Source organism: Pleurodeles waltl, chromosome 2_2 (assembly GCF_031143425.1).
Source record: "Pleurodeles waltl isolate 20211129_DDA chromosome 2_2, aPleWal1.hap1.20221129, whole genome shotgun sequence".
NCBI lineage: Eukaryota > Metazoa > Chordata > Amphibia > Caudata > Salamandridae > Pleurodeles > Pleurodeles waltl.
This window is the reverse complement of record NC_090439.1, coordinates 747,716,958-747,743,399: the sequence shown is the minus strand read 5'-3', so window position 1 is coordinate 747,743,399 and position 26,442 is coordinate 747,716,958.

The following is a 26,442-nucleotide window of genomic DNA, read 5'->3' as shown; positions in this document are numbered from 1 at the left end:
TTAGGTTAGTAAAAGAACGTGAGAGGAGGGTGGTGTTTAGGGTGTATAGGTCTAGGGATATACCTTTGTGAGGACGTGGTGGGGAGTTTTCAGGGTTAGTGGTCTCACACGGCTTTAAGTGCTCAGCCCTGCTAGTTACCCTTTTCTGCTCCGTCCCCGGTGACCCCTTTTGGTTCCAACCCCCCGTCCTTTTATCCTTATTATTATTTTCAGAATATCGCTGTCCCCTCAACAAGGACCATACCTTGTAAAGCCACGACCCTCCTGGGTCGTGGCGGGGCTTGTCTCCTTCAGTGTCTTGGATTCCGGCTTCCTCGTTCGTCCGGCGTCTCGCGCTCTCCTCGGATTTGGCTCCGGCGTCTTCCTCTCTCAGGCTTCTCTCTCCGTCCGTCCGACGCTCCTCTCCTCCAGCGAGCTCCGCCCCCCTCTCCTGGGAGTCCGTCGTTTGTTGTCCTCCTCCCGTGCGGAAATCGGGCGTCGATGTTCCTGCCGGCGTCCATGCGTCTCAATGGAAACACGTAAGGGTGTCGGATGAGGCGCGCGAAAGGCGCCAGTCCGTAGAGTCTGTAGACGAGGTCGATGAGACCCGTCTACAGACCCCCTTAATGTCCTTGCTACTGGCGCATTTTCTGCACCAACTTTCAACGGTCTTACTGGAAAGATAAATACACCAACTCAGCTAAACAAATGTAATGAGAACAACACTGCTTAATATATGGGACAATACACATAGGTTTGGAATTGGGGGCTCTTCTCTAAACTGATACTGAATATTACTAAGTCTAACCCCAGGTACCATTCAACATTATCAAGTTAATCATAGCATGATGTATTGTTACCAGTGTCTTAAAATAAGTATGGAGTTGGCTGTGGCTCCGCCTAGGGCAGTGTTACTCTCTTGCATCATACTATTGGTTATTTGATGTGTCTTTTCACCGTCCACGAAGTGCTTCCATTACAATGCCTGAGTGTCTATTTTACATCGGAAAATACTCACAATCATCATGCTATTTATCAAATTATTTTTTATATCCTTGATAGTTGTTCCGATACTCTTTCTGTACTGAATGAATTGTTAACATACTTTGACATAATAAGATGGATTTGATTGCATACTGTGCATGGCTTGGTGTTTGTTTCAATCCACAAAGCAGTCAGTCATAATTTTGGAGTTAGTTAAAATATTGTCTTATAAGGATGCCTCACAAATGGTCAACGGGTTTCAGTAGGTGGTGGTGTCTCTTCAATAGTGATTGGTTTTGGAGCAGATAGGTAGAATGCTGTGGCCATTTTGGAGAATGCACACACACAATAGCATGGTGTTATTAACAAAGAGACACAATTGTATCTTAGGAGGTAGTGAAATGGGGTTTCTGGTTGACTCGGATAGGCACCTACACCAGCAGAACCCACCACTGTAGTCAGGGTAAGGGAGCTACACATCCAACATAACCCCTGTTCATCCCTTTATAGGTTGGCCAGAGCAGTCCGCCTTATTTCAGAGGCAATGTATAAAGCGTTTGAATAACACACTTACACCAGTGACACAATAAATACACCGGTTTTATGTAAAATTATAAAATATATTGGGCCTGATTCACTAAGGTAAATTTAGACCAAAGGTCTAAGTTTAGAACAAAAGTCTAAACTTAGACCAAAAGTCTAACTTTAGCACAAGTAAAGTTAGACTTTTGGTCTAACTTTAGACTTTTGTTCTAAGTTTAGACTAAAAGTCTAAATTAGACCAAACGTCTAACTTTACGACAAGTAAAGTTAGACTTCTGGTCTAACTTCACAGCGAGTAAAGTTAGACTTTAAGTCTAAACTTAGATTTTTGATCAAACTTAGACTTTTGGACTAAGTTTACCTTTGTGAATCGGGCCCATTGTTTATAAACCACAGACCAAAACCTCAAGTAGTGAGTAGCTTGCCATCTAGGCAATCGTCAAAACATCACAGTGAGTGCAAAATGAGAACAGTTTCTATGTTGCACATGTCATGAAAACACACTCTCTCAATGCATAAAAGGTAGATCCTGAAATATGCTCATAATCCCGACAGGGTAAAAACAACGTATACCATAACATCAGGTCATGAAATGTCGCAGTTCGTTTAGGGAGAGAAAGCACATGAATCCAAAGCACTACCATTTTACATCATGCCTATAATTGCCACCTCACCAGTAATAACACATAAATATGGTGCACCTGCACCTTTATTACATGTTAGGTGATAACATGAACACTAACCATAGGCTACAGGAACTCCTGCATGCCTACTACAGTGAATATAGTTATCAGGCAGAAATCTGCAGGAGTGGTAACCTCCATTGAGGATTTCGTCTCATCCGTTATCAGGCAGAAATCTGCAAGAGTGGGAACCTCCATTGAGGATTTCGTCTCATCCTGTCAGTGCATTCAGAATGCCCCCACAAGGTATGCACACGCTGGGTGGGGAAACCTACACACTTCTCATGTTGGTGGGAAGACCTCATTAGGTCCTGCGCATGTGGTATAATAAAAGGCAGCTGGCAGCATCTGTTTGGTGCCGCTGCCGACCTCTGTAACCTCCCAACAAGCTGCTTCTGAGGAAGTAGTGTGTCCGGAGCCCTCCAGGGCCTCCCATGAGGTGGCCCAAAGCAAAAGAGGTATGTCTGCCTTTTTCCCTCGGGACCAGGACCATCCACTGTGGCACTTGCGGGTGTCCCGGGCAATTTAAAGTTGTGTGAGGAGCCTCGAAGGGGGGAACACCACTAGGGAGGCAGAGCCGTCCGCTCCCTCTCTCTCACGTCCTTCCCCAGAGTCAGGTTCGGCCACAACACAACCCCTGCAATCTAGGGTAGGTCCTACCCTAGGTGACACAGAGTCTCTCCCAGCTGGGATTTCCCTCCATGCGGCCACACACTTCTCTGGGTATGATGGAAGTGCTCAACAGATGCTAAGAAGAAAATCTAGGTGCACTTCAACACAGCTCCCCATGTGCTGGCAGTGAAACATAATCAAACAGGGAGGAGGCACACTACGCAGCCCCTCAAGAACAACGGGGGAGCACAAAGAGGCAGGGAATTAGAAGCAGGCCATCACATCACTGTCCTTGAATCAGAGTGCCAGTTCTTCTTTTAGCCTAGAAGGCCATAGGCAAGCAAAAGGAGAGAGCACATGCACTTTAGCACTGATCAGCAATGGTAAAGTGCACAGAGTCCTAACACCAACAAAAAGAGGGATAGAAAAACAGGAGGAGGAAGGCAAAATGTTTGGGGATAACCTTTCAAAAAGGGCCAAAACCAAACAGTAGCAACATGATTTCTTGACAAAGTGTCATATATTTGTCTGTACTATATGTTGGTTGGTGAACATGCACATTGTAAATTACCACATGTTATCTAGATGTGCTGGTGGATGTTTTTGGAAGTTAAATAACTGTGGGCTCATTTATAGCTCTGAGCATGTGGGGGACAAAGGACACAAGGGGCCCTATTCACAAAGGTAAACTTAGACCAAAAGTCTAAGTTTTGACCAAAAATCGCAGCAGCTGATTTAAGAGCCCCTAGCACCTTCTTGCTCCACATTAGCGTCATTTTTGTTTTTGCTAATGTGGCCCAATGAGGCCAAAATCGCTGCGCCAAATTTGCAAAGTTTTATAACCCTTTGCCCTACATTATGCCTGCGCAAAGCATAATGTATGCAAAGAGGCCGCTCCCCTGTTATGGAGGGGAGAGAAAAAATGGCACAAAGAAACCTAAGAGATTTCTTTGCATCATTTATGTGTGCACTTTTAACGCCTGTCCAGAGCAAGCGTTAAAAGGAGGCACACCATTGCTTACAATGGGCCTCAATGTGCTTTGCAGGATTAGCATCAACATTTTTTATGCTAATCCTGCAAAGCTCCGAACTAGCATCCAAAATTATGAAACTAGTTCCCTAACTACCGCCATGGTTCGCCTTATCTTAGATATGTTGCACAGATGGTGGTGCTAAGGGGCGCAAGAAAAGTGGCACTGCTCTGAGTGCAGTGCCACTTTTCTTAAATCTGTCCCCAAGTTTAACATAAAGTCTAACTTTACTCATAGTAAAGACTTTTGGACTTTTGGTCTAACTTAATTCGTAGTAAAGTTAGTCTTTTGGTCTAAGGTTAGACTTTTGGTCTACACTTAGACTTTTGGTATAAGTTTGCCTTTGTGAATTGGGCTCTTTGTGTTTCCCTCAAATATCACTGTTGACCACCATGATAATCTAATACATGAACACTGCCTGATGCTTAATATGTTTACCACATTTTATCGTTTGAATATTGTAATAAAAAATATGTTAATCATTGGTTCTTAAAATCGTTACAGAAGGTGCTACATTCCACTGATGAAGCAAAGTTATTTTGAGAAAAGTATTAGGATTGGTAACATGCACAATCTATGATTACTAACAAATATCTAAATGAACTAATTTGGATAATAAAAACAAGATTATAAATAAACCTGAAATGGAATTAAATCAAAAGAATAATTTGAAATTGTAACTGAAGTATTTATTCTAAGAAACAATAACTAAACGAAAATTGAGGAAAACGTTAAATAACAAAAAGAAATTGAATAAAAACAGTTTGTGATAGAACTGTTTCAGACAGCAAGGAAGAGCACAAGGAACTTTGCGGTAGATAGCCACAGACCTATCATGTTAATGAGAGTTATGTGTATGGGCACCTACTGCTGCTCCTAGATGTTCTTTTTCTAAAAAAAAAAACTTAAGAAAATATAAAATTGTCACAATGGAAAGAAACATTATGAGAGTGTAAGTGTACTGTTAGACACTGTCTTTTCTTTTTGTAATCTTTTTAGCACCACGTGGAGTCTTGGTCCTTTAGTTCTGTAATGGAACTTGTTGGTCAAGAGTTCCTCAGTATCTTATGTCCTCAGAGGTACGTCTTCACTCCCATTGTGGGTTCCTATGGGATCCCTGAGCCTCATCCTCACAGAGTGGTTCAGATCCTTCCCTTATGCAGCAGTAGATGTCTTTAGATTGTCCCACCTCAGCTCTTTCATGCCACCTACCTTTGAGTAGTGTATTCCTCGTCAAAGGAGACCATCAGTGCCAGTTCTCTGGAACTGGTAAGCTCTCTGCTTTGAAGCAGAGTCCAGGCACCACCTACTGGCCTTTACAGGCAAAGCCCCAGATTTCTGGTCCTAAACTGTCCTAAACTGTCAAGGGGAGTTATGGGTGTACGGCTCAGCCATGGAGCACAGAAAATTTCCCAGTTGCCTCTGATGTGGAGGGCTGGATTCCTATTAGAGAAACCTTTGCAGCCTGGTTGCTCTCTGTTCCAATACATTTCAATAGTTCAGTTCTAAGATCGGTTCTGCCCTTGAGCTTATTCTGCTCATTCTGGCCCTGTCAAGGTATTTGTCACACGGTGTAAACTGGAAGGTGGGGTAGAGCTGGGAGTCTACAGCCAGGAGAGTCCCAAAACAAAGACACAGAAGAAATGGAGGCTGCCTATATCAACTACCTGTCAACCTGTGGGGATAGCCCTTCAACGTGCAATGGCACACGCATGGCAGAGGTAACTCCTTAAGGGGTCATCTTGCTCCTTTACACTCATCAGTCTGACCCACTACAAAGAGGGACTGGAAAGTCATCGGCTCCTATCTGAGCTTTTCCTGAAGCGCTCCATCCTACGTGGCACTTGAATGTAGCAAACACAAAATGGATCCTAATGTGGCTATGGCCCCTATCAGACACTCTCTATACTAAATTTTCTGCACATGCCAAACAGTACTCAAGTGCAACATCCATGTCCCACACAAATGGGCGAAAGACCCGATTGAAAGGAAATGGCAGACTAATTTGAAAAAGGTAGGAGGAGTTTGCGGTCAGATCTAACTGGCATGGACAGATAAAGTCCTGCTGTGTCACTATAGAGGCTATCACTATAACCACTGCCAGTCCTCTACAGCCCAGTGAGCTGACAGTAAATGTGCTTGTTAAAAATGCACACGTGGTGTGACTCTTTAGATGATAGAGTCCCACTAGTCATCTCTGTGTCCCAAAAGCACCTCCAGCACACACATTGTGTGTGCTGTAGTAGGCATCAAAAAGCTACAACTTTCTGAAGTGAATTAGAGATGGGGGCACCAGAGCACCAGAGCTGTTTTACGGCATTGAAAAATGAGCAATTACCCATGGCCGAATATTGCACACCCAATAAGGTGAGCTCTCCCTCACCTATGTCTCTTTATCTGAAGCTCTCTCCCTCGCTCTGCCCTTCTTGACATATGACTCTGACTTCCTCTACCTATCCATGTCTCACCGATCTACCTTTTTATTTACGTCGCTTACCCTCTTCACCTATCACTTGCTCTGTCATCTCTCATCTCCTTACCTTGCCTCATCCTCTTTATCTCTATCACTTACTCGTTATCTCACCTCCCTTATTCTACCTTGCCTCTCTCTCCTCCTTTTTTCTTGCCTTTCTCTGCAGCACACTGCCAACTCACTACCTCTGTTTGTCTTCTTGTATTTCATCTCTCCCCTCCCCAGTAAAGAACCTTTCTCTCTAACGTATTTCTCTCTGTACCCCCCTATGACTAGTTTATGTCACCTTTCTCTATGTGCCCATACCTCTTTTTTTGTCTCACAGTTCTTTCTGCCTCCCTCTTTCCTTTCTCCGCCACACTGCTTCTACCTCACCCCATCTGTATTTACATGCATCTGCCCCTTCTCCAGCTCATCTCTCTAGGTCTTGACTGTCTCACTCTTCTCTCAATGACACCCCTCTCTACCAGAGCACCCTCTCACGCCCTTCCCTCTCTATAGCACTCGGTGCTTACATCTACATCTCTGTATCTCTATATCCTCAATCTAACTAGGTCTTCTCGGTGCACCTCACTGCTCCTTTTCCACCTCTCCTCCCTGTGTCTCTCCTCCATCGTCTTCATCTCTCTACGTCATCACTCTAATCCCCAGCCTTCCTTTTCTCTCTTCTGCTCTTTATACCTTACATTCTTCTCTTTTTCTCACCTCCCTATTGGTCTCACCAATCTCTCTTCCTCACATCTGACTACCTCATATTTAAGGCTATCTGTTAGTGTCATAGATTGAAATTGCAGATCCCAAAGTGTTTCTTAGCATCATTAGAAATCAGGCGATAATATTTCTTTAGGTAAGCCTTGAAATTGATTGAAACCGGACTTAAGTGGTGTTGAAGACACTATCTTTAGTGGTGCCATTTCCGGGGAACAGAGTGGCAGTTGACTTTTTCAGCAGACTGTCAACTTTCCAGTAGTAAATGACTTGCCAACATTAATCCTCAGACCTGTATCCGCATGATCTCATCAGCAGACTATCGGAACATAAATATTGTGGTTTCGCTTTAAAATATCACCTTTCCTGGTGACCTTCCAATCTCCTGCGCCTTCTGCTAATAAACACGCTTTAAGATGTGCGATCCTGAGGTCTAAGCCCCTTGTTAAAGTATCCTTCTTCTTGACAAGCCCCGCATCTGGGAGCGACGGCAGACAATAAGCAGGCCCGCTCAGGCACCCCTCGTCAGGGCAGCGAGTATTCACATACACAAATTATCTGGGAGCCGAGCTGCACCCACGGCTGCCACCGCGTCCGCATAAAGCTGTCAGCGCGCGCCGCGGGCCGCATGTGTGGAAGGAAATGGATGACTAATGCAGTTATTGCACTCTTACGTGAAGACAGCACTATTATAACACCAGCGATAACACATGGGATTGTTTACCTAACTAAGGGCTATAAGAGGTTGAGCCGTTTCCGCTGTAGTTTGACATTCTTTTGGATTTCCGCGGCCCGGACACAGATAACCTTTGCAATACTATCTTAGTGACACATACAAGTATTTGTGGACTATTAGGGCAGTATGTATATTTAATGCACAGAACAGCTCATGAATCGAAGGTAATCCATATTTTATTATTGTCTCTTGTGCCTGCCTTTTCTCTAAAAGTAGAAGCGCTTTAAAATTTAAATCGCTTCCATGGCAGCGCTATGAAAGCTGAACCTGGGTTGTCACACGAAAGCAAGATGCGTTAAGTGACGAGCGTACAAACCTGGTGTCTCAATTCCAGAGGTGTGCTCACCAACGTCTAGTGGTTTATGTGCTCATTTGTGTAGACGAAGCCAGTTTTGCAGATAATGACACTGGAACAAAATGAGTCTGTCACCTTTTCGAGGATAGATAGAAGAATGCCGTAAAACCCCTGCATCTTACATTGAGAGTAACGATCAGACGCATTATTTTGTCACCAGGAAAATGTTTTGCTCTAAATATCATATTTCCCTTCAAACAGACTCATACCAATGTCTTCAGAAGTCTTAATACAGTGGGTCATGCTGTTCTCCTGTTATTTACTGATACAATGGTGAAGAATTTCAGAAATGCGACTTTTCCTACCCACCCTAACTCAAACTATGCTACGGTCACCTTTCTACGCACGATTGTGCATCAACCATGACGCCAAAATTCACACTCTCGGCTGGCTGCAACAGTGAACAAACTAAGCCCTATGATGGACGAGGAAATGACTCCAAATATTACAGAGCGTTTTGAGTACTTCAATAATTCATTTCAAGTTTTTAGATCAGCCTTGACCTGTTGTGACAATCGGGTCCTGACTGTGATGTGGATCCTTGAGCCCTGATCAGTGCTTAATTTGAGCCAGTGGTTTCCGGTGAGGGGCACCAGCACTCATTTTTGAGGGCCGGCTCTTATTTTTCTGCCTCGAGCATTTACTGCGAGCAAAAGACACTAATGGGAAAGACAGAGGAAGAGAAAAACTAAAAAGCTTCACAAAGGGCGAATGCAGAAAGCTGCAAGAGTGAGCTCAGGGAAGTGAGTGGCTATAAATGGATTAAAGGGGACCGAGATGGCTTTAGCATTACACTGCCTCAGTATTTTGTGCTCACACTTTTAAATGCAACATCCGCATGTTTCAGGGGTGAGCTGTGGGCACCTGCACTTTTTTTATTTACATATTAAGCATTGGCCATGATATAGTTTTGGCAATTGAGTAGAAAAATGCCTGCCCATGGAGACTATGCGCAGGTCAAAGTTTAGTGGATCCACTAGGACCTGCAAGTGATATAACATGCCTTTCTTTGCCTGCAGACAGATGGCTATATGTTCACAAAAAGCCCTCAAATTGTCATCAGACAAGTGATAATGACCCTTCACTGAGTCAAGATAATGGCAAGAAAAAAAGTTTCTTTGTTAGACCTGTTTTTTTCCTGGTGCCAAGGGGACACCCAAAGTTTCTATATGTGTCCCAAAAATATTCAGAATTTCTGTACTCTATGTAGTCGTGGTACACCCTGAAATAGCTGACAAATTCATTATCCACGAAGGACAAATTGTGCATTAGTCTATCTTCCTTTTTGGGTACAGTTCTCCGAGGGGAAAGGAGAATGTCTAATTTGACCCGCATCTAGGCTCGGGGGCATCTCCTCCTAACTAATTTTCGTTACCATATCAGGATTAGTAAGAATAGTTGTTTTTTGGGGCCATTTTGCCCTCTGAAAGTCCATTCTATAATCCTAAACCTATCTCAGAAACCTTGTGTACAATGTCTGTGCTTCCTATATGTTCTGTAACAGGAGAAACGCAACAGAAGGACCATTTCACACCATTGTTTACAAGATAGAAATGCACATGGTAAGCACTAATTAGTCGTGTCCCCTCTGTGTAAAACCTACCTCCAATTTGTGAATGTTGAAAAGGAATACAATTATGCTTTTCACACCTTTCCATGAAAAAAGTTTTATAAATGTATCTTGAGGATTTCAATTAAACTAGTATTTTTTAAACATTTTTATTGGCGTTTATCATATAACACACATAAATATTGTGATTGCATCCATCTCGGTAGAATACACAGTTTGACGACCTTCTGATTACACATTTCAGTGGGATCTCAGGCGTCTATACTGTTCGCTGCATTCTTGTGTATTGCCTTTAACATCCCCTCTCTCTTCTGTGGGCTCACTAGGGGTCCGGTTGTCAGGTTGTTCGCAATTCTGTTTATCATGCCACCCCACTCCTCTAGGCATCTTCCATCATATTGTCTAGCATTGTTTGCTTCATGTGTCCAGTGCCCGCAACCACCCACTCCAGTAAGTCTTCTTCCCATGCCTGTACTTGGAGGGGAGCCTGTGTTTCTTTCCAATGCATCACATTTCTGCTTTTGGCTAACACTAAACTAAGTGCCACCATACGTGTTTACATTTTCAAGTTCCTCCACTCCTTGAGGATACCGAGAAGGCACATCTTCAGCGTCCCCTCTAGCCTGACCGTCTTGATCCACGATAGTTCCTCCATTTCAGCTCCCCAGAAACCCGCAAGGAGGGATGTATCCAGGTCATGTGCAGGTAATCTTCTGCATGCAGTCCACACCTCCTGTATGCCACCAGCCTGGAAGAGTCAATCTGGGTCAGCTTGCTGGGTATCAGGTATGTTTGATGTAGGTAGTTGAAGTGAGTTATGCTGAATATAGCATCGAGTGATATCAACTTCAATGCCTCGCAGGCCTTTCTTCGGTACAGCTTTGACAGCTTGTCTGGACAGGCGGCCTCCCATCTGCCCCCCCTCCTCTCTGTCATGCCTTTGTTGTCCTCCATCAGTACTCCGTGTATGTGAATGATCAGTCATTTACAGCCTGCCAGGTCCGTTAGAAGCTGTGCCATGCCATGTTCCTGTGGAGTTGTCCGGGAATGTCGGCCACAGCAGACGGGCCACATGAGTCAGTGTCCTGTATGACATAAATTGCCCTGTTCCCACCCCAAACTGTTCCTGGGCGTGCTGGAAGGTGGTAAATGTATTGTTACAGTACAGGTCACCCGCAGTCTCATAGCCTCCCTCATGCCACCTGGCATAGGAAACAGCATTTTGTAGAGCAGAGAAAGGCCAGTTTCCACAACAGCAGGGATTTGGCAGAGAGGGCCCTTCTCAGGGCTATGCCGACCACTCTATGCCAAGTTTCCCTACTTGCCCTATCAGATATGGGCAGTCCCTAGGGACTCCTATACCCATCAGGAAGAGCTTTGGAAGCAAGTACAACCTCCTTATCTTCACTAGTAAATCTTATTCCCAGTTAGGTTCTTCCTTGAACCATCTGACCACGTGCTGCAGTTGTGTAGCCGCATAATATAGGAACAAGTCTGGAAGTTCCAGTCCATCCTCCTCTAGGGGAAGTTTGAGTGTCCATCTTCACTTCACTCCTTTTCCTGCCCCACAGCCGCCAGCTGAGCATCTTATCGAGGTGGCGGGATTCTGTCAATGGGGCTGGGGCCGATGCACATTTTGCATCCCCTACAGGTATCCAAGAAGGAACACGAATTGTCAACCAACACATGGCCCATAACTGATAGCAGGAGTCTAACCTAGAACTCCACAGAGCTCTTGAGCCCCCTCAGCAATGCCTTAATGTTCACAATGTAATGGATTGTAATAATTAATGTGATCCATATGTCTAGATGCCGGAAACAATCAACTTCCATTCTCAGCCCTAGACTTTGCGGGTCTGTCTCTCCCTGACTTTTCTTCTTGTTTCTATACAAACTGGACACTGCTGCAAAGTTGTCCAGCTCCTTCAACAGTAAAGGCATTACCTGCCCTCTACCGGGGTAGCTCAGGTAAAGTGAGACATTGTCTGGGTAGAGGTACACCACGCGATTTTCCAAACTAGGTCAATACCCCAAGGTCTCATTCTCGCACACAGCTGACACTTGCTATAGCCAGTGAAAAACGTGACAGGGACGGCAGGCATCCTTGTCTAGTCCCTCTAACCAGAGACCACACATCTGAAACTGCACCTTTGTGCAGGCCCTAGCCACTGGGTCAATGTATAGCAGATGTGCCCATTTGATAAAGGTGGGTCGAAACCCCAAGTGCTGCAAGACTGCCCACAGATATTGCCACCCCACCATGTCTAATGCCCGTTCCACGTCCAAAACTGCCAGTACGGAAGGAATGGTGAGCCTGCCAGTGAATGCATCACATGGCTGAGTCTTCAGATATTATACATCTTACTCCACCAAGAATAAATGTTGTATGATCTGAGTATATCAGAGAACCACCTACCTTGAGTAGCCTGTTTGTCAGTACTTTGCAAAGTAGTTTCACGTCCTTATTGAGTGTGGAGAATGGTCTGTAAGAAGTCACGTGAGCAGGGTCTCGCCAGGCTTTGGAATCAGCATCATCATGCTTCTAGCATGCTCCGAGGCAGCACCCCTGTCTCCCATTCCTCTAGATAGACCTCCAGTTGGTGTTTCAGTAGATGGGATGACGTCAGTGGGTACATTTCTTCTAGGAAGCTGTCTTCTCCCAGGATTTCAGCCAGCGAAAGGGCCACAAGTGCTTCCTGTAGGTCTGTGAGCTCCAGCGGAGCTTTTGAGTTGCTGCTACTAGTTCATAAATAGCCTCTGTAGTCCAACGCCTGAAGGGTAATCTTCAAGCCTCTCTGCCACCATTATGGGCACCTGGCAAACACACAGGTGAGGAATTTCATACAAACAGTGTTCATTTTGATATTGTCCACAGTGCCTTACCACTTATTCCCTCTCAGACTAAGGCAATGCATCCCTGGGCACTACTGCCATATCTGCCACACCAGCCTCCTCTCCGCCATTGCCACTTCTCAAAATAGTCTTTGTATGTAGGCAGTATGTGCGTACTTTCCTAATTTACTCCAGATATCCCCCACCCATTGATTAAGATCGAATAACTGGAACTGGTGCTCTTCATCCAGCTCGATGCCAGTCTTAGGCCCTTATTACAATCCTAGCGGTCGGTGATAAAGTGGCAGTAATACCGCCAACAGGCTGGCGGTAAATACCATCAAATTCTGACCATGGGGGTGAGAACTCAGATAGATAGCCACTTTACCACACTGTCCTCCAGGACAAAAACAGCAGCCACCACGGCAGTGGCCGCCTACAGCTAGGAGGAAGCCAATGTCCCGCCCACAGTATTAAGACCCTGCAAACCGCCACCTTTTCTGGGGCGGTGCCAACGACATCAAAAGCCTGGCAGAAACACTGCACAGAAGTGAAAGGACTCACCATTGGAGACACAGGGAATAACCATGCCGTCATGGAGCTCGAGCTGCATGTCTTCCCAATGCTCTTCTACGTGCTGCTCCACCACAAACACCAACGACGGCGAAGACGACGACAGTGAATACAGCCGCCTAGCACACAAGGAAAGGGGGGAGGAAAAAGAGAGTGACACACACACGCAACATGCACACCCCCAACCCAACACCATACACACAATCAGCTGCATTACCAAAACATCTATACCCCGTACCTCGGATGAAAAATGCAAGGACAACATAAATGTATCCAAAATGAGTGTAATAAGATCAACACAGTAGAAATAACAAATATGCAATGTAACTGGTATATACAAATGTACAGTTCAAGGGACACTGCCCAGTCCTCAGTGTGCATGGGCCACAGGCCAATGTCCAAGGCCCCACTTGTCACCTCCACCAACACGGAGAGAACACTGTAGGGGCATCATTTGGAAAATAGGCAGGCACCTCAGCAGGATCGGGAACGGTTGGACACCTCAGCCGGCAGATGGAACAAGACCACTGGTTCTGGAGGGGGCAACATGCCCTGTGCTTGGTCCTGGGGAGTGCAAGGCCACAGTCTTTCATGTGGGTGATTTGCCCACATGCTCTGGAGGGTGCAACATGCCCTGTGCTTGGTCCTGGGGAGTGCAAGACCACAGTCTCTCAGGTGAGTGATTTGCCCACATGCTCTGGAGGGTGCATTGTGCCCTGTGCTCTTGATCCTGGGGAGGCTGAGGTTGGTGGGTGTCTTACCCACTGGTTCTGGAGGGGGTATCATGCCCTGTGCTCTTGATCCTGGGGAGGCTGAGGTTGGTGGGTGTCTTACCCAATGGTTCTGGAGGTGGAATCGTGCCCTATGCTCTTGATCCTGGGGAGTGCAAGTCACAGTCTCTCAGGTGGGTGTCATACCCACTGGATTTGCCGGGGGCAGCACACACAACAGCGCATGGAGGCAGGACTACATACCATCCACCAGCGGTGATGGCTGCTCAGTGGTGGAAGTGGTGCTGCTGCAGCCGCTGGTGGGGGGAAGTTCCAGCCCATCCCCTGCGGCCTCGGAGGGCTGCACAACCATGGGTGGTGGTGGGGGCTCCGCCTGAGTTCCTGCCCCAGGCTCCTTGTCCTTCCTGGCAGCAGCTGGGGCTGGCTCCTTGCCCTTCCTGGCAGCAGCTGGGGCTGGCTCCTTGCCCTTCCTGGCAGCAGCTGAGGCTGGCTCCTTGCCTTTCCGGGCAGCAGCTAGGGCTGGCACCCTTTCCTTAAGGCTGCCTGGTGCAGGCCCCTTCACCCTCTGCACAGGTGCCCTGGATCCTTTCCCACCACAAGTGGGTGTGGAGACTACTGGGCCCGTGGATTGGGAGGCTGAGGTACTTGCCTGGGTTTTTGCCACCCTGGTCAGACGTGAAGGACGGTGGGGGGTAGGTAAGAGGTCAATGATGGACAGGAAAAGCTTCTTAGGGACATTGGGGCAGGAAGAGGGAGGAGGTTTGGGAGTGGAGGAAGAGGTAGTGGTTGTAGGAGGTGTTTGTCTGCTGAGTTTGGGTGCAGGTGCATGGGCTGGATGCTGTTGTGAGGTGGATGGCTGTTGGGTATCTGAGTGCTTGCGTTTGTGTATTTTAGGTGGGGGGCACAGACACAGTGGTAGAGGACACAGGGGACGTGTGCATGGCCTTTTTGGAGGTGTCTGCCAGTGAAGTGTGTGTTCTGCTAGGGGTGGTGGTGATGCTGGTAGTGGATGAGAATGTAGTGCATGCAGGTGTGAGTGTAGACATAACTGGGAAGGATGTGGAGGAAGAGGAGGGGGAGGCAGTGGAAATTGTGGATGTTGGTATGTCTGAATCTGGATGGTGTTTATGTGAGTGCCTGTGGGATGATGTGTGGTGCTTGTGTTTGCCTGTGCCACTCTTGTGTGTTGTCTTGTGTGCATGCTCATCTGCCTGTGTGCTTGGGATAGGTTGGGGTTGAGGGGAATGGGATTGGGAAGAGGAAGTTGGAGGGGAGAGGGTGGAAACAGGGACAATGACTGCCATCAGAGAGGAGGCCAGAGCCTGGATCGATCTCTGTTGGGCCGCCAATCCAGTGTGAATGCCCTCCAGAAATGCATTAGTTTGTTGCATTTGGGCTGCCAGCCCCTAGATGGTATTCACAATGGTGGACTACCCTACAGAGATGGATATCAGGAGGTCAATAGCCTCCTAACTCAGGGCAGCAGGGCTAACTGGGGCAGGGCCTGAGGTGCCTGGGGCAAAGGAGATGCTCACCCTCCTGGGTGAGCGGGCACGGGAAACTCACTGAGGGGCTGCTGGGAGGGCAGTGCTGGTATTGGGGTGGTGGATGTACCTTTAGCTGGGTGGTCACAGAAGTGCCCGCCACCACCAGGGAGCTTCCATCGGAGGAGGTATCTGTGTCAGAACTGTCCCATCCAGTCTCCGCCGTGGTGCTCCCCTCGCCCTCCGTCCCACTGGTGCCCTCAGCATTGGTGGACTCTGCCTCCTGGGTCCTGTGGGATGCAGCTCCCTCCGTCACTGGTGCCTCTGCTCCTCCACCAGATGATGCTAATGCACATAAGGACAGGGTGTCAAAACAAAAGGGGGGGGAGAGACAAAGGATACACCTGGTCAATGGCTGCACCAACACCACAGTTGGCGTACACACGACTCTCACACACAGGGAACAGGCCTACGCACTATGCATTGCACTACCAGTTATTTTGCTGTCCACCAAGGCATGGGGAGGGGCACACACTGCCAAATGCAGCACACCTGGGACCCACGCAGCCCTTACCAGTTGTGGATGCCTACGAGCTAGGTAGCATGATTATCCCTTCAGGACCTTTGCCACGAGGGGACCTACTCTGCAATGTCAGCCCTGGGCTAGGGGCACTCACTGACACACATCCCCCACCTGGATACCACCATACCATGCATACGTTGTAATGATTGGCCCTGTACTCACCCCCTTGTGGCTGCTGTGATTCCCTCAAGCGCCCATCCAGCTCAGGATAGGCCACCGCCAGTATACGGGCCATCAGGGAGGTCAGGGTTCAACGGGCACCCCTTTCTTCATTGGGAGGCCATCCCCAGCTGGGCCTCCGCTGTCTTCTGTGCCTAGCGTCTCAGGTCCTCCCACCGTTTCCGACAGTGGGTGCTCCACCTGCCATAGACCCCCAGGGTCCGCACGTCCTTGGCGATGGCACACCATATACCCTTCTTTTGATGGGCGCTGACCTGCAGAGGGAATACACACAGGAAAATAGTATCAGTCGGACAGTCCTGCCTGTTACACTTACGGCCTACTATACCCCTTCACATCACCATTTGCACACACATGGCCCAGCATACAACATACAACCAATACGCTGCCCAGAGGACATCTAACCACCCCCTTACATGAGGTCTTCACACACACCACTCCATGCATTCATGCCACATGCATCGTGCTCACAGTGTACTCACCTGTTGGTCTGGAGGCCCATACAGCAGTCTGTACTGGGGTAGGACCCCATCCACCAATCGCTCCAACTCTGCCAAGGTGAAGGCAGGGGCCTTTTCCCCAGTCACACAGGCCATGGTAGGTTCCAGACACAGATCACAGCAGCACATGCAGTGTAGGTCCTCTCCTGTTAAAGGTCAGGTAGCAAGTGAGGAATCAGATAGAAAATAGCAGTCACATCCGCAGCAGTGCATACCGTCACCGCCAGCGTAGATCACCATTGGCTACTGTACCCCATAGGGCCCAATGTTAACCAATGAGGAGTTGTTCGGCAGTTCCCGACCGCCACCCGTAACGGTGCACAACATCAGCAGAATTACCTCACTTCCATCTGTCCCTCCATACAGGACAGGTGGACGTAATTTCAGGTGGGGGGGGGCAGGCTCTGGATAATAACTGCATCACAGTTAACATTTGGACAAACAGGACAAATCCCACTTACCCAAAACAAATTTACATCATGCACTGTACTGTTGTGGCTCCAATGTTCAGTTTGTGAATGGCTCCTCACACTTTTGCCCCATAGATTTCTACAGCTGTGGATGAATAGGAGATGGAGACATACCCCATGTACAGACCCCTGGTGGACTTGGTAACAATGGAGGGCAGGCCCATCATCCTTACCCATAGACTTGACCGGGCCACAATCTCAGAGCTGTGTGCCAAATTGGAGCCTGATCTGATATCTGCTAACCGTCATCCCACTGGGATCCCCCTCTTGTGCAATTTCTATCAGTGCTCCTTTTTCTGGCAACTGGCTCTTTCCAAGAGACAAAGGCTTGACAGCAGGAATGTCACAGCCAATGTTCTCATTAGTGCTGACCAGAGTGTTTTCTGCCTTGATTAAACACAAGTGCAGCTACATTGTATTTCCCCAGATGGAGGATTTGGTCACAGTAAAGGCTGACTTCTATGCAACGGGACATATCCCCAACATAATTGAGGTGATTGATGGAACTCATATTGCATTTGCCCCCCCATCACAATGAACAGGAGTACCGAAATTGTAAGAGTTTTCACTCCATGAATGTACAGATGGTGTGCTTGGCGGACCAGTACATCTCCCATGTCAATGCTAAGTATCCTGGGTCGGAGCATGATGCCTTTATCCTGAGGAATAGCAGCATCACAAATGTGATGGCCCAACTACAGAGCCACAGGGTGTGGCTAATAGATGAGCCCTGGTTCCCACCCAGTAGGTGTTGGTGTATGGGTATGGTGTTGGCCATATGGATTGTGTGGCTAAATGTTGTCCCTCAATATTTGCAGGTGACGCTGCTTACCACAACGTATCATGGCTGATGATCCCTGTGAGGAATGGCAGGTCAAGGGCAGAAGAACTTTACAATGAGGCACATGGGCGAACAAGAAAGATAATCTAAAGAACCTTTCGCCTCCTGAAGGCCAGGTTCTGGTGCCTCCATCTCACAGGTGGATCCCTGTGCTACTCACCCAAGAAGGTTTGCCAGATAATCTTAGCATGCTGCATGTTGTACAATCTTGTCTTGAGACGCCATGTGCATTTTCTGCAGGAAGAGGAGGCTGAAGATGGCCGTGTGGCAGCAGTGGACCCTGTGGACAGCGAGGATGAGGAGTCAGAGGATGAGGAGGAGGACAACAGAACAGCAGTGATACAACAATACTTCCAATGACAACAGGTGAGAGAGTGTTAGTTCACATTTCATTGTCAATTATTTGTATATCTTTGGCACTGGCATGCTGTTATTTCCCACTTCTATGCCCACTTACTGTACCCTTTGACAATAAATTTTACAGATGTTGGTGCCCCACTATCACTCCTGGTGTGATCACTGCAGCCAAAAACAGGTCTTTCCTGTGTGCACAATTACTGTACAGTTGAATTGTAGTGTTTGAACCTGGTGAAGCAAATACATACTTAAAAATTGTAACATACTCCATACTTGTTTTTTTTCAAAGGGTGTTTATTTAAGTGCTAAGAAGAAGAGGGGCAAGTGCAAGGGGATGGGGAGATGATGGAGGAAAGTCCAGGTTATTGTTCCAGTCTATTGGTAGTACAGGTGCATTTTCCAAGGGGACACAGGAAGGGGAGCAATGGCAGTTCAAGGTGGACAGAGTGACAGAGTGGGACACAAGGGTGACAATCAGGAGAGCCTTGGCAATGGTATCTGGCTTCTGCCTGGATCACAGGGAACGTTTGCGGGGTGGTTCTCCATCTGCAGGGGGAGGGGTGCTGGTGGCCTGTTGGTCCTGTGGCAGGGCCTCCTGTCCACTAGCGGCAGCGGAGGTGGAAGGCAGTTCAGATGTCTGGCTAGTGGCCGGGACCCGCTGTTGTGAGACTGCCTCCTTCATTATGTTGGCCATGTCTGCCAGCACCCCTGCAATGGAGACCAGGGTGGTGTTAATGGCCTGCAAGTCCTCCCTGATCCCCTCGTACTGTCCCTCCTGCAGCCGCCTGTTCTCCTGCACATTGTCCAGGACCTGGTCCATCGTGTCCTGGGAATGTTGGTATGCTCCCAGGATCTCGGTGATTGCCTCCTGGAGAGTCGGTTCCCTGGGCCTGTCCTCCCGACTGGCGCACAGCACTCCTTCCAGTTTCCCTGTTGTCCTGTGCCCCTGTGCCCTGAACCGTGTGCCCACTGCCACTGAACCCAGGTCACTGATTGTCTTGGGTATGAGGTGTGCCCCTGGGGTCCCTGAAGCGGCAGACACACTGCTGATTGACGTGTCCTGGGGACAGAGGTATGGGTATGCTGGGTGGCTTCTGTGATGGTGTTTCCAGATGGGGAGGCTCCATGGTGGTGTGTGACTGTGCCTGGATAACCGACTGTCCAGAGGACCCTGATGGGCCAGGTTGGTGATCCAGATCCAGGTGACCAGTGTTGATGTCATCACTGTGGGCATCTTCAGTTGGGGGACTGGATAGTGCTGGCACCTCTCCTCCGGCAACGTTGGCTGGGATACCTGTGGATGTAAATGAAGTGTTATTGTTTCTGTTTGTGACATATTGTGCATCGGTGGGTTGCCCTGGCTGCTTTCACTTGTGTAAGTTAGTATGTGGTGGGCTATCTGATTCTCTGTAGTGTGCATGCTTTAGTGATAGGTGTCCATGCAGGGCTGTGAGTGGCGTCCATTCATTGGTATGGCATGCAGTGCTTGGCATTGGGATGAGTGAGATGTGATGGTGTGGTGTGTGGGAGGTGGTGGAGTGATGGGAGTGAGGGTGAGGGGGTATGAGATGGCATGCAGGTAGGGGGGTAGTAGTAGTATAGAGTAGACTTACCAGAGTCCATTCCTCCTCCTACTCCGGGCAGGCCCTCAGGATGCATGCTTGCCAAGACTTGCTCCTCCCATGTTGTTAGTTGTGGGGGAGGAGGTGGGGTCCACCGCCATCCCTCTGTACAACGAGTTGGTGTCTTGCTGCAATGGAAAGTACCTTCCACCGTATGTCATTCCACCTCTTCCTGATGTCATCCCTGGTTCTTGGGTGCTGTCCCATAGAATTGACCCTGTCCATGATTCTCCGCCATAGCTCCATCTTCCTAGCTATAGATATCTGCTGCACCTGTGCCCCAAATTGCTGAGGCTCTACCCTGATGATTTCCTCCACCATGACCCATAGCTCCTCCTGTGAGAATCGGGGGTGTCTTTGTGGTGCCATGGTTGTTGTGTAAGGTGTGTAGGTGAGGGTGTGCAGGGTGTTGGGGTGTGTGATGTGGGTGCATGTGTGGTGTATAGTTGTGAGTGGTATGTGGCTCTGGTTGTGTGAGTGGTCTTGCTGTCTCAATCTGATGGCAATGATTTATAGTCATAAAGGGTTGTGGGTAATGTGGGTGAGTGTTTTCTAGTGGTGTGGGTGTGGTGTGTGTATGGGTGTAAGGAGTGTGTTATTTATATTGTCCAATGTAGTGTTGTTTTGTATGTGTGTGTGTATTTTGAGTGCGCGGCATGTACCGCCAATGGTTTCCTGCGGTTGAATGTTCGCCGTGGTGATTTGTGGGTCATAATGCAATGGGCATTGTTCTGTTGGCGTAACGGTGTGGGTTTCGATACCACCAGTTTATCACTGACCCTTGGAATGGTGGACTTGTCTGTGGCTGAATAGTGATGGATTTGTGTGTGTGTGTCATAATATGGTGAACGGATATCCGCTGCGGTGGTGGTATGTTGGAAGCAGTCAGCATGGCAGTAAGTGGGATTTACCACCAATGCCATAATGAGGGCCTTAATGTCTAATTTCACCTGTTTGTGTTCCAGTTTAAGCAGCTCCTGTTCTAGTTCCTTCTGCACCCCTAACACATTAGTCATATATTCCCAGTGCAGTGTCACCTTGTAGCCCTCCCATTCTGCTGCCGTGCTCATTGTGCACCCTCTGTGGCCTACAAATTCCAGATTGTAGGCCACAAACCCCCATGCATTTGTACCTCAGCCCGCAGTGTCCTTAGAGTCATTTTGATCCTGGTTCCCCTAGGAAGTATAAAGGGTAAGTGATCTGAAAATTACAGTTCAGGTACAAAGAATGTGGATACATCGCTGCATCTTCCCTACATTCAAGTACAGGGTCTGGTCTGCTGTATACCCCATGCACTTGTGAGTTATATGAGTTGGTGGGTTCCACCAAGTGAAGGAGGTGCCATAGTCAAGTAGTTGTTAATTATCTATTCTTTACTGTAGGGTCGTCAACATGTGTCCAGAATGCAATTAAAGTCTGCCACCCATATAAGTCTTATCTGCAGAAACGGGGCCATGAGGCCATGATCCGTATTAGTTCCAGGTAGAATGTGATCAACATTTGGGGCGTATGTATTGACCAAGTATATCTCTAATCCATTCAGCACCCCAATCACTAGTAGGTATTGTCCTCTCGGATCTCTGACTATCTACCTCTCCATGAAAGGAACGCCACCAGGGATCCATGTAAGCACATCCCTAGCATAATGTGAATAGGTAGCTGCATATACTGACCCTGTTAATTCTTTCTGTATCTTATTCGCTTCTGCACCCAACAGGTGTGCTTTTGGCAACTTAGAGGTATGTTGCATCGCTTAAGATATGTATGCTATCTATATAATGTTTGTGGCAGCTATTCATACATCAAACGTTCCCGGTCATTAATGTACATTTCATGCCATGTACATTCAGGTTATCAATGCCTCCCACCCAAGTCTCTTATAACACTGCCCTGCACCAGCCACCTTGTCTGGTTGCAATGCACTGTGCCTTTTTCAACAATCATTACCTCTCTGCAATTCAGAATAAACAGCCCCCTCCCTTCCCTTCTTCCCATAGAGCAAACATGTCGTCTCCCCAACACTGACCCAGGTGTCTCACTAGCTCCCTTTTATACAGGAGAAGTATGAACTCCCCTGGCCAGACAGTCAACTTTAAACTTCAACTGTGAGATTGCTCCCCACTATAGTTCTGTGATAAAAGAAAAGGATATTGCAGGAAACAAAAGTGCAGGCAGCCCCCTAACCAGTTGCATTGGTAGTGAAGCTGGCCCCATTTGTCTTTAGCTGGTGGCTCCCAGCTATAGTAGTACTTATAGTTCTATCCAGGCCATATAGTTTCAAGGTGTAGTGCGCCACTCCATCTCTGGTACAATCAATGTAGGCCGGCCTGCACCTGCCTGAGCTGCCCCTCCAAGGCTGCCGGAGTGTCCTCCCTTTCTGCTTGGACCGCTTCATCTGTCCACTTCATCTCTCTGGCCTGGTGCGGGGCATAGGGGTGGTGTCTCAGAGTTATCCGATGAGGACTCCCCAGCCCTTACTGTCATTCCATTATCTCCAATTGTAATCCACCAGGGTTGTTGGGAGAGGCTTCAGTGGCATGTACCAGGCCATCTTCTTTATTTACACACCACTCTCCAGGAATAATTGGTTTGTTGCACTTCAGGAACCCCAGCTGAGCTAGTCCCTGCCTTGTCTTACATCTTTATCAATGTCTACACTTCATCCAGACTGTTGAAAAAGTGACTCTTTCCTTTCAGCAGGAACTTTAGGCAGTCAGGAAAGAGCAGCATGTATTGCAGATCAAGAGCACAGAGTTTCTGTTTGACCTCCATATAGGAGTTTATTTCCCTTGGACAATTCAAATGTTGTCAGCGTATACTGTGATTGTGCGGTACTCAAACCTCTTTTGTGTGGTCATTTGTGCAGCACTGAGGATGCAGTCTCTGTAGTTTAGTATACAGGCAATCAGGGTTCTTGGCAGGGCTCCAGTAGGGATTCTCACTTTCAGTGCAAGCTGCACCAGCTCCACAGTAAAGATAGTTGAAAGGCCTACTGGGTTAAGCTCCCGTCTTATCCAGTCTTTGAGGAAGGCTTCTGTGTTAGCATCTTCCACCTCTTCCAGGAACGAGGAGGATGTTCCACCGGGAGCATTTCTCAGAGTCCTCTGCTCTATCCTCCAGCGTAGCAGTGGCCGTTTTGAGGTGGGCTATCTACCCCTTTAGGATTTTTTTCTTGGCTTGAAACTCCATCACCTTCCGTAAGTCGGTCCACTGCAGGCTGATGCCTACTGAGATTGTCTCTATCTTCCCCTCCAGGACTGTGCGACTGCCCTGAATGGCCAGCGGGACCTCTGCCCAGGATGGCTCCTACTATTGTGTCTCAGGGTCTTGCTCCTTCTCTGATTCTGTTTGCTGTGTGGTCCTTTGTGGCAGCACCTGTGGTGTGGGGTACTGCATTACAGTGTTCTACTGGGCTCCTCTGGGCACTTTATTTTTTTCATTTTGATGGCTATTTCACTTGTCCCTCTGGTCCTATGGCCCATGCAAAGGGGCTGTCCATATTCACATGGGGGGACTAAACTGCCGTCCTCATGCTACCTCAGCCATACAGGCCTGCTCTGGGGACACATGAAGTTTTCTGCAGTGTGTGTTTATTTCTGTCGGGTCCCAGAGCCTCAGATCATGTACATTCCTCAGGGGCTGAGGACGGTATCCAGCTGGTGTCCCCAGCTTGTGTTACAGGGATGATCGGCCTCCACCGCCTGTGAGGTCTGATCACCCACGGGGTCCTTTTCTCTGTTATGCTCGGTCCTGCCACTTGCGCCTCTCTGAACCAGTCTGACGGGTCCTTCTGGCATCCTTCTCTTGGGTGTGCTCAGCTACCCCCTTGTCTTGCTCATCCCTGGTGTACAGGCAGTCCGTGAAGGGAGGTCTCCCTAGCTGCGTTTGCCTCCCCTCTTCATCGCGCTCCTGAGCAATTGCCGCAGGCCCCTTGGTCTGCTCCATTGGGTGGGTTCTTCAGTCCTTCCAAATGATGTGGTTGTCACCTCGCCTGGGTCCCTATAGGGGGGGACCCCCCTGTGCTGCAGCCAGCCTGGCTGGTCGGAGTCTTCAGTGCTCCAACAGCATGCCCTGTCAGGAGCCCTCGCAAAGATGGCCACTGGTGCCTCCACTCCACGGGACCCGGGGCAGCATATGTGGAACCTTGCTTAATGTCCATCTACTGTGAACCCCCTAATAGGGGGGTTGGTCTTGCCTTAGTGCCACTGCAGGACAATCTTGTCAAGCTTGGGGTCTTATTTCCCCAAAGGATGGCAAAGAATTTAGACTGGAGTTCTTGTGCTCTACATCCGGTAAGCCATCTTGCTCTGCCATGCCCCCCAAACTTAACCATTCATTAAAAAAAGAATTCACACGTTGTCAATTTCACATTTAATTCCCTGTGTGGCAACAGTGTTGTGTGATATTCCATTACTATGGCCAGTAACAGCACATATGAAAGAAAATGTTAAAACAAATCATAAAACATGGGATAGAGTATGTAGACTTGGTGCCTTTGATCCAAATGTAGAACGGCTTGCATTACAGAACCCACTGAAGTATTTTACTGTATTTAGGGACTGTTGTGTAATTGTCTGTGACTCACACTGTCCAAAATCTGGGCTGATACAAAGGAGCACTTACTTGGACTGAACACCACCTAGTACATTTCACCATAGCCAGCTGACCGGAACCGTCCACCACACCGCCGCCTCCCCCTCTCCGCAAGTGGAGCAAAGTCACAGAAGCACAATGAACCTCCTCCCTCCAGTCCAACAAACCCAGCATCTCCAGCAAACAAGACACCAGCAACCTTCCTGAATGGATCATCAACGGCGCCAACAAAGTAGCCCCTGCAAGGAGCTCCACCTCCAGAAAATCCAGCAAGCCCCTTATCTATGCACACACAAGAGAGAATGCAAAAGGCTAGAAAGACGATGCCATTGCACAAAGGACTGTCCAGACTGCACCATCTTCAGTGATATGCTGAACAAGTACCATTGCGCCCCACTCAGCCGCATTGAGGAAAGCACCAACCACCCGAAGGAACTCTTCAAGGTCGTTAGAGAGGTCTCCCTTCCGGCAGCCACCGAAAACACGATCCAGTCTTTTCAGACCCTCTGCAACTCTCTTGCTGACTGCTTCCACCACAAGATCACAGCAATCTATAGCAACTTTCCCCCACAACCCACCATCATAGATCACCTTCCGACTCCGTCTGAGAACTCCCCCAGCCACCTCCTCAAAGACTGGATGCCACTATCCATAAAGGGAACAGCCGCCATCATGACCTCAACCCACTCTGGTGCACCCAATGACCACTGCCCTCATTACATTTTCAACATGGGTCGGAAGGAGATCAGCAGCTTCCTCAGTCACATCTGCAATACCTCCAACGAGACTGCCACCATCCCAGAGGCTTGGAAACAGGCAGAGGTCAAACCACTCCTGAAGAAACCTTCAGCCAACACCAGCAAGCTAAAATATTGCCACCCCATCTCTCTTTTCCCCATACCAGCCAAGGTCCTGTAGAAAACCATCATGAAACAACTCTCCAAACACCTTCAAAGACACATCCTTCCTGACTCCTCCCAATGCAGTTTCCGCATCAACCAAAGCACAGAGACCACTATGGATGACATCAGGACACTCCTAGACCATGTAAAGAAAGCAACTCTGATCCTTCTAGACCTCTCCACTGCGTTCAGCGCCATATCCCACATCACCCTCACCTCCAGACTCCACCACCACGGGATCCAAAGCAGCATCCTCAAATGGATCCATCCCTACATCACAGGCGGGAAACAAAGGATCCCCCTCCCACCCTTCATGTCAGAACCCAAGAAAAACATCTGTGGCATCCGGCAGGGATCCTCCCTCAGCCCCACCCTCTTCAATGTTGCCGTTAGCCAAGCTTGTTCGCTCCAATGGACTCAACACCATCTCCTACGCTGATGATACGCAACTAATACACTTCCTCCCTGAAGACCACTCCACCCACAGACACAACTTCAGCAATGCCATTACACACGTTGTTGAATGGATGAGATCCAGCTGCCTGACACTAAACTAAACACCGTCAAAATGGAGGTGATCATCTTTAGAAGCACCACCTTTCAGTGGAAGAACTCCTGGTGACCATCCATGCTCAGACAACCTCCAACCCCTATGGACCACTCATATAACCTTGGCATCAGCATCATCAACAGCAAACTTACCTTCAAACAGCAGATAATCACAGTGGCCTCCTCCAGCTTCTATAACCTCTGCATGCTACATAAGATTTTCAAAAGGATCCCCATCGAAACCAGAAAGAGTAGACTATGGAAATGCCCTCTATGTCGGACTCACCACCCAGCACGTCCACTGCCTTCAGACCATTCAGAACGCAGCTGCAAGACCTGTCCTAGACCTCCCCAGACGGGCCTACATCACCCCCCACCTCAGAGAGCTACATTGGCTGCCAGTGCACAAGAGATGCAAATTCAAGGTTCTCACCATCGCATGCGAACCCCTCCACAACATCAAACCCAAGCTTATCAGCTGCAAACCTTTCTTCCACTAACCAACCAGGGTGCTTCACTCTACAACTCTCACCCTTGCGTAGGTCCCAAGA